This window comes from Pinus tabuliformis, chromosome 2_2 (genome assembly GCF_031772625.1).
Source record: "Pinus tabuliformis cultivar Carrire ecotype Pingquan chromosome 2_2, CPIR1, whole genome shotgun sequence".
Taxonomy (NCBI): Eukaryota; Viridiplantae; Streptophyta; class Pinopsida; order Pinales; family Pinaceae; genus Pinus; species Pinus tabuliformis.
The window spans coordinates 419033640-419042191 of record NC_142300.1 but is presented as its reverse complement, the minus strand read 5'-3'; positions in this window follow the sequence as shown (position 1 = coordinate 419042191).

The window sequence follows — 8552 nt, the reverse complement described above, 5'->3', positions numbered from 1 at the left end:
TTTTCGAGTTAAAAAAAATATTGGTTATTTTTCAAATTTTTAAGTAAATTTTATAAAATTTATTAAAATTTTTGAAAAAAATAAACTGAATATTTTGAAAATTAAAAATAAATTTTGAAATTGGATTTTTTTTTTGCTAATTTATATAAATGAAATAATTAATTTATAAGATTATATAATACAAGTTGCCTTGACGAAAAATACAAGCCCTCTGGAAGGGAATTTTGGGTCTAACCATGAATTTGTGTCTACACTGGGAGACCCCATGCCTGTACTCAACTTTCTGCTCTGTGTTTTCAAACTCATCCAACTAGTAGAAACAGAGAAGGGGAAAATCTAAACGAGCAAACCTATGGAAGATGTCTTCATGCTTCTCTAAAGGAACAACCTCTCCTGCTCTCAATAAGTCGGGATCCCTCTTCTGCCCCAAAAATAAATAAGTGCCTATGCACAGTCCTCTATAAAATACAAAGGCGAAAGAAGAGAAAGGCTTCTTGCGCAGAGAGGTGAAGCTTGCAACTCCACCAAGGTACTAACCAGGCTTGTTGGCAGGGGAGAAATGCATGTGTTCCTGCGTGACTCCGCTTGGGTATTGTCCAGGCCTGCTGGCAGTGGAGCAACACCAGAGATGAAAGCTTATACTCTGAATTTTTTTAACTTGCAAGCAAAACTGCCCTTCCCGATTTCGAAACACTGTGATCAAGCTGGAACTTGTTGTTGTGTATGACTGAGTTGGCGAAAGGTGAACCATATCTGTCCACGGGGTAAGTGGGGAAGCCGAAGTAAACCGCACGATGATTCAATACTCCCTGAAAAACCAAGGCCCTGTGCTGTCAATGGACCAAAATAGAGTATCTGGACTTCAACCAGTGTGTCGTCAAGTGTTGTAGTGGCTGCAACACCCTCCAAAATTTTGGCCTGCATTCAATTTCAGAGCCTTCCTTGGGTTTTTCCTTGATGTTTGCAAGCACTTGGGCTCATCCCGTGAGCCCATGTTGAGACTTTGCACCTTCCTCGCTTAACCATTCATTAGACATCTTTTTGCATGTTGGTCACAATGTCATGCTTGCACTCATGTGGACTACTCTGCTGGGTGTTGTACATGTTATCCATTCACTGTGTGTTTGTGACTGTCGCATCCATGTGGACTACTCTGCTGGAAGTTGCGCATGTCGTGTGCCTTTGACAGAGTTGGGACTATTCCCTTTCGACTTGAGACTCACTTCCACCCTCTCCCTCTGCAGTGAAAGAACCTTGACACAAGTAACACTAAGCACTCACCAGGCACGCGAACTTCACTGTTTGAAGACAAAGCAAACCACTCTCATGTGCGGAAAAGCAAGAACTAAGGAAAATATTTAAGACAATGGCAACTGGACCATCATATCGGATGGGACTCCTACACCAAACAGTGTGAGGTCTAGTTGGGACTTCATACCGGGGAGATCCCCTGAATGTTGACGGGTCCAACACCATCAACACAACTGTATGAAGATTCCATGACAATGATATATGTGAATAAGATGGCAAAGAATTAGGACTACTTTTTCAAATACTTCGCCTGGGCTCTCACTATCCTTTCTAAGAACAATCCTCACTGACACTTGAGGAGAAATCCACCAACAATGTTCTCTGAAAAACAAATTGCACACAAACAACAAGCGCTGAGCTATAACTCAATTTCATAGTGATGGGCATGATATCTTAATGGTATGGTATGGATTCTATAGAAAAGTTTGGTTGAGAGAGTTGTTAGTTTGGAAAAGAAAGATGACGCATGTATATCGATGATTGGTGTTGTTGATTTTTTTGAGCAACATGTGTCATGGTGGGAGGTTTGATAATAGTGCTTGATGGATCATTCAACAAGAATGACCTGAGCTACGAATTTTGGCTTTCAGGTAAGCATGTCAAAGTAACAAATGAGACTGACATGGAAAGGGCGTGTTAGAGTAATATACAAGATTGGTGTGGAAAGGGCAGAGACTGGTGTGGAAATGACACGTCAAAGTAGTAGGAAAGAAAATCAAACAAAGAATGGAGAATAGTGTGGAAAGGGAAGAGATGATAGAGAAATGGTAGGGGAGTTATTATGCAAGGCATAAATGCCTAATTTTGGCTCTGATACCATGTCAGGCCAAAGAATGAATACTGAATTATGCATTTGCGTTAATGTAAACATGATTATATAAAAAGAGGAGGTGTGACCTTTGGGATTTATATTCTAAGGTCTCTTCTTATTCTAACTCTTTGATTTTCCTTAATTTACCTGTTTACAAATTTCTCACCCTATCCCTAAATTTTATGTGCCCAACAAATATATCTATATCTATATCTATATATATATATATATATATATTAATTTTATTTTTTAATTTTTTTATGGAGTAGAAATTTTATTTTTGTATTTAAAATATTGCAACTAAGGTTAGTAGTAATTTACATAGGAATGGTTCAAAGATCCCAAACATACATTAAATAGTTATTTAGGGTTACAAAAGCAATATATTTCAAGTTAACTTGTATGTAATTTGCTTCACAAAAACACCTAACAACTTGATAATATAGAAATACATATAATTAACAGTGAATATGAAAAATATTTGCTTCTTCCTAACCATCATCTTAGTGGGTGGGGTAACGGGGAGTGGGGGGGGAAGGGGGAGAAGATTTTGCTTCTTAATGTCAACTAGGTCAATTAATTGAAGTATTGTTTCCTCTTCTTGAATGCAGCTTGGACGAAATAATCTAAAGACTCATTATTTGAAGAAGTAGATGAAGTACATCCTTTTGGAAATTAAGAGACAAATTGCAAAGCATATCATGCTCTACCTCGATGATGCCAATCCTTTTTTCCGTTGAACTAAAAAGCTCATAATGTTTACATGTTGAGAGATACATAGATGCCCATTCTTACTAGACTTTAGAAGTCATAGAGATCAATGAGATGTTATTCGACTGGATGGAGTCCTCAAGCCACCTCAAGGCCCTTTGAAATTCCTGCACCTCCCTATTCTTCATATGTATCAAACGTGCAAAGTGAAATTGATGTAGAAAATCTAAGCCAACAATGGATAATCTATGCAGAAGAGCCTTGATGGTGTCACTAGAGCTTCTATAAAGTCATAAAAACCCAAGATTTTTGCAAAATTTGAAAATCAGAATATCAACAGTGAATTTGTTATTCAATGGGTGTGCGACGGAATTCATGTTTCAACCAAAGAAACTAGAAAAAAAAAGGGTATTAAAGAGTCTTGAGACCAAGATTCTAAACTCCCATCCTATCTAACAATTGAAACCCATATTGCATTCAAGACTCAACTTTCATTTTATTAATTATGTAAGGTTGTGTCAAAAAAAGAGCATCAAGCAAAATACTTGCAAAAACAAGCATAGATACTAGGGATGAAACTTTCTTCCCCACAGGATTATAAAGGACATGATTCCCTTGGCCTCCAACCATTAATCCCAACCATATTCAACTTCAAAATGTTTAAATTCAAAGCAAATTGATTGAAAAACCACTCATAAATTCACTTATCGGATTTTTATGCACACTAGTAAAACAATCAATTTGGTACCTAATTCTAATACACAACCACACCATTATCCCACAAGACTTATGCCAAGAGGAGACGAATCAACAATCATAATTAGGAAAAAGTTTACATGATCTGAAAATGATAGCATATCCTCGTCTCACCCTCTCCAATGCTAATACAATGAAGTGTGGAGAATTAGCTAGTTTGTCTACTTCTTCAATGAGGTCTAGCTAGTTTGTCTACTTCTTCAATGAGGTCTCTTTTAACACAATGATAGGAGATTTTGAAAAATATCACTTTTGATGGTTTTTTTAAAGCAATAATGAGTGTTGATTGATGTTTTTTTAAAGCAATAATGAGTGTTGATTTTCTTCTTAGTAAAAGGGATCTGCATAACATTGTGTTAATAAGGTTCTAACATTAACTGTTTCAACTAAGATAAAACTATGTATAAGTGCAGATACCTCTATTAGATAAATTTTGGAAAAATTGGTGGATAATCTAAGTAACATTTAAGAATATTAAATTTATTTTTATAATTAAATTGCAGATATTAAAATATATAATTTATACTCATAACGTATGGACTTGGGATTTTGAAAAAAAAACCAGATAAATATAAACAAAAATATATTAAAATATATAATTTAATTATGATACCATGTTGATTTATTGTGTAAATAATATGATATATTCAGCTTTTTCTGATTTATTGTGTAAATAATATGATATATTCAACTTTTTCTTTCTGAAAAAAAAAAAAAAAAAAAAAAAAAAAATAAAAATAAAAATAAAAATAAAAATTAAAATTAAAATTAAAATATACAATTTACTAATTTTTTTAATCTTCATAGAAAATAAAAAGGCAAGGGAACAACGATGTGGAATTGAAATGGATGTATGTTTTTGAATAAGATTCTAATTATTAAGTATGTCATATTTCAACCAGATTTATAATTTGGTCACATTTTAATATTATTTATAGTTTTTTTTTTTTTTATTCTAATTATACTAAATTATGCTACTAATTACATAAAGTTTATTATTACTAATTTTAAAGGGAAAAAAATTAGTTATATACTTTTTTATTTTAATTTCAAGATTTTAAAATTTAATTGTAAAATAATTCATATATTTTTTTTATAATAATAATGATAATAATTTAATATTTTTAAAATTATAAATACCATGAATTTATCACAATTTTTTTTTAATTACAATCTAGTGTTATTAAATTTTACAACTTATACGGATATTTTTGTCACTAATTTTTCTCCATTTTAATCACTATTTTTGTTTTCCCATTTTAAAACTTATACAAATATTTTTGTTATCAAATTCTTTATAATTTTAAAATCACAAGTTATGTCTTTCCATCTTACAATTTTAATTAAAAAATCACGACTTTAAAATATATAAATTATTTATTATTAAAAAAATCATTTATATGAAATTATAGTATCATATCAAGTATTAATAATTTAAACTCAAGCTTTGCAATTGTGTAATATATTATCAATTAAGAATTGAATTATTATTATTTCTAATTTTAAATAAAATCTTAAGAATGATTGCATTTCCCTTATCCATAGTGACAACAATTAAGGTTTAGCCTTAAATACTTGCTCAATCTTAATGAATTTATTTGTTTACAATAACTTTGACTATCAATTACTTTTTGCATAAGATATAGGTACTAAGCAACAACAATGCATATTACACTTGTTATTAATATGAATTTTAAGTGTTGCATATTACACTAGTTATTAATATGGATTTTCTTTAAAGTATTCCAATTTTGGATGTTTAATTCAAAGTGTTCATTTGATGTTGGTTATTAGCAATTGTACCTAAATGTGCAATGATATATCGAAAGAATACAAGATTTGGGAAGATCATCTTGAAAAATAAATCACTGAATATAAAAAGACTTATTTTTGTAATAGAACAAATATTATATAAATATTATTTGGAAATTTTTGGAAAAACTCTATTTTATTTTTTTATTTTTTAAAATTTTAAATATGTACTTTAATTATTTTGAGTTTTTGTTTTTTTATTAATCAAATATTTATTTTTAATTGAAATTATAGAAGAATACATGTCAATTCCAAGTTGAGTATGGAGAAATCACACATTTTGCTCATACTTGTAAATTGAAACAAAATTTACAATTTAATTTAATTAATAATTTTATATAAGATTGAAAGTGCGATAGTACCCACAGAGCTTATATTAAATAGTTTTGTGACCCATATGCACACATATGTGGATTAAAGCTCACTCCATGCCCTCCTTAAAAGTCAAAGGATCTTAGCTAGCGTGGTTTGGTTTAGTGAACACTTCATTTCCACCTGTATGGGTTCAAGTCTAGTTTAAACATGTTAGCTTATATTAAATAGTTTTGTGACCCATATGCACATATATGTGGATTAAAGCTCACTCCATGCCCTCCTTAAAAGTCAAAAGATCTTAGCTAGCGTGGTTTAGTGAACACTTCATTTCCACCTGTATGGGTTCAAGTCTAGTTTAAACATGTTGTAAAGTTACGAATTCTCCACAAATTTTAATTTTTAAGAAATATATAATAATGATTTAGTTAAAAAATTATGAAATTTATACATTTTAGCTTCTTCCTTTTTTTCCCTCTTTCTCAATTTTCATTTTTCAAAACCTTGCCAAGTTATTATCGATAATATTTTTTGCACAACATTAATAATGATATCCAATATCAACACAATTTTGATTTGCCTTGTAACTTAACAACTTCTTAAAGGCTAAACAATTTGCTGAAAAAAGTAGTATCCACTCTTAATTTGCTCATGAGATGATGATGCTCAAGCATATTTGCATGTTTATTGATAATCCATCATCTCATGGTGGATGTGGAGATCCACATTAAGTCATCACGAGGCTAAAAGTTGAATACTATAATGCCCAAGTAACGGAAGTGATAAAGCTTTGAGACAATGGCAATTTCCACCAAAAAAATTCAAACAAGAAGTAGTGGAAGTGATGAACCTTTAGGAGATCCCGCGCGTCACCTTTTTACATGATGGAGGACGACGAAAATGTAATACGGGGATTAGTTGGGCTGAACAATGTTTTCCCAACTTAACCCCGCACAGATAACATCTTTGATGTAAATATGTAAACATATTTTTAATACTTTAATCTATCTAGTAATACCGATTTATGCTTTGTTTATTTATTTATTATATATTTAATAAGAATTATGAAAGTATAATGATTTTAGATTATTTTTTTATTTTATAGATAAAAGTTATTGTTTAGGCTTAATTGAGTTTCATATATATATTTCTTTTAATTTAAAGGTAATCTAAATTGTAGATATAATTATAGGTAAATAATTTTATATAGAATGAGTGGCTTTCCAATGAAGTATGGGGAGTTGTTGTAATGTTTTACGTTTTGATTGAATAAAAAAAAAACATAAAATTCTACAGTTTATGGTTTTTTTTAATGATATCAAATGTTTATGGAGACCAAATGTCTTTTCATTATAAAAGAGGCTTGTACCTAGAGAGATCCCTCTTTGCGTTTGGTAGATTTGGAGTTAAGATAAATCTACACTAGTTGTTAATATAATGCAATATGAAAAATATTGGTTAAAAAATATGAAAGCAATTATATTTATTATATCAAATATATCACACATTGTTTATTATTTTAAAGATACGAGACTAAAATATTTAGGAAGTAATTTTTTATTTTTTATTTTTTTTTAATTTTTTTAATTTTTATTATTTTATTATTTATTTTTATTTATTTTTTATTTTTTATTTTTTATTTTTTTAACTGAAACGGTTGTGTTTTATTGATAAATTCGGGTTGGGCGAAGCCTAATCAACCATTACAATTCGTAGATTTTACATGAGCTCCTATCCCGGTTAGGGAATAATTGCCGTTTTCAAAGCACCTGCATTTATGCTGATCATTTCATTCTGTAGAGTGCATCCTATGTTTGCCAATCTGTCCGCTTCCTTGTTTAGATCTCTGAGTATGTGGAATGTTTGCACCGAGGAGAAGTCCTTCAGGATTCTGCTCACTCTTGAGAGCTGTTTGTTTAACGCTGGATCCTTGAGCCGTTTCTTGCTTATTAATGACTTTATCAACAATTCTGAATCTCCAAAAATAAGGATTTCGCTTGGGCTTTCTTTTCTGGCTAATTGGCAAGCTTTTAAAAGACTGAGTGCTTCAGCCTGATTGTTGGTTTTCATTCCGAGTCCCCAACTGAAATCATCTTTTTCCCCGTTCGGATAGAAGATTACCCCTCCTGCTCCTGATCTACCTGGATTGCCTTTTGAGGCACCATCGAAGAAGATAGTGCACTTGCCCTGGGATTTCCACCACTGCTGAAATCTGTCCACGGATTCTCGAATCTGCCATCTTTCCTTATGGGTTGGCCGAGTGATTGCTGAAGGTCTGGTCTTGCAAGCGAAGTCATCCAGCCATGCCCTTTCCTCTGTTCGGAGGGAGTTATCATCTTTGACTGAAGAGTAGTTCAGAGTTTCTAAAAGGAGTTTCTTTGCCTGTTCTGCCACTTTTTCTGCAGGTATTTCATTTTGGTTGAAGATGATTTTGTTCCGGGCTAGCCATAGCTTCCAGCATACATATTTTGGGGTAGCAATCCATACCTTATACCATAGAGATTTGCCAGCGATATTGTGAGAATAACTGGCTTTCCAAGTGGAGAACATATCTGCAATCGAACAATGAGCTGTGGGTCTCACATTCAGTCCGGTCAGAAAGATAGACCAGGCCTTCTTCGCATACTCACAATTGATAAACATATGATCTGAGGTTTCCAGTGCGTTTTTGCATAGAGCACATCGATGGGGACCTGCTATGTTCCTTCTACACAGGTTTTCTCCAGTCAGGATTTTGTTATGGAACAGTGTCCAAAAGAAGAAATTGATCTTGGGGATGCTAAAGCTGTCCCAGACCTGCTTCCACACTGATTTCGGATGTGGCGAATCCTTTTTGCTT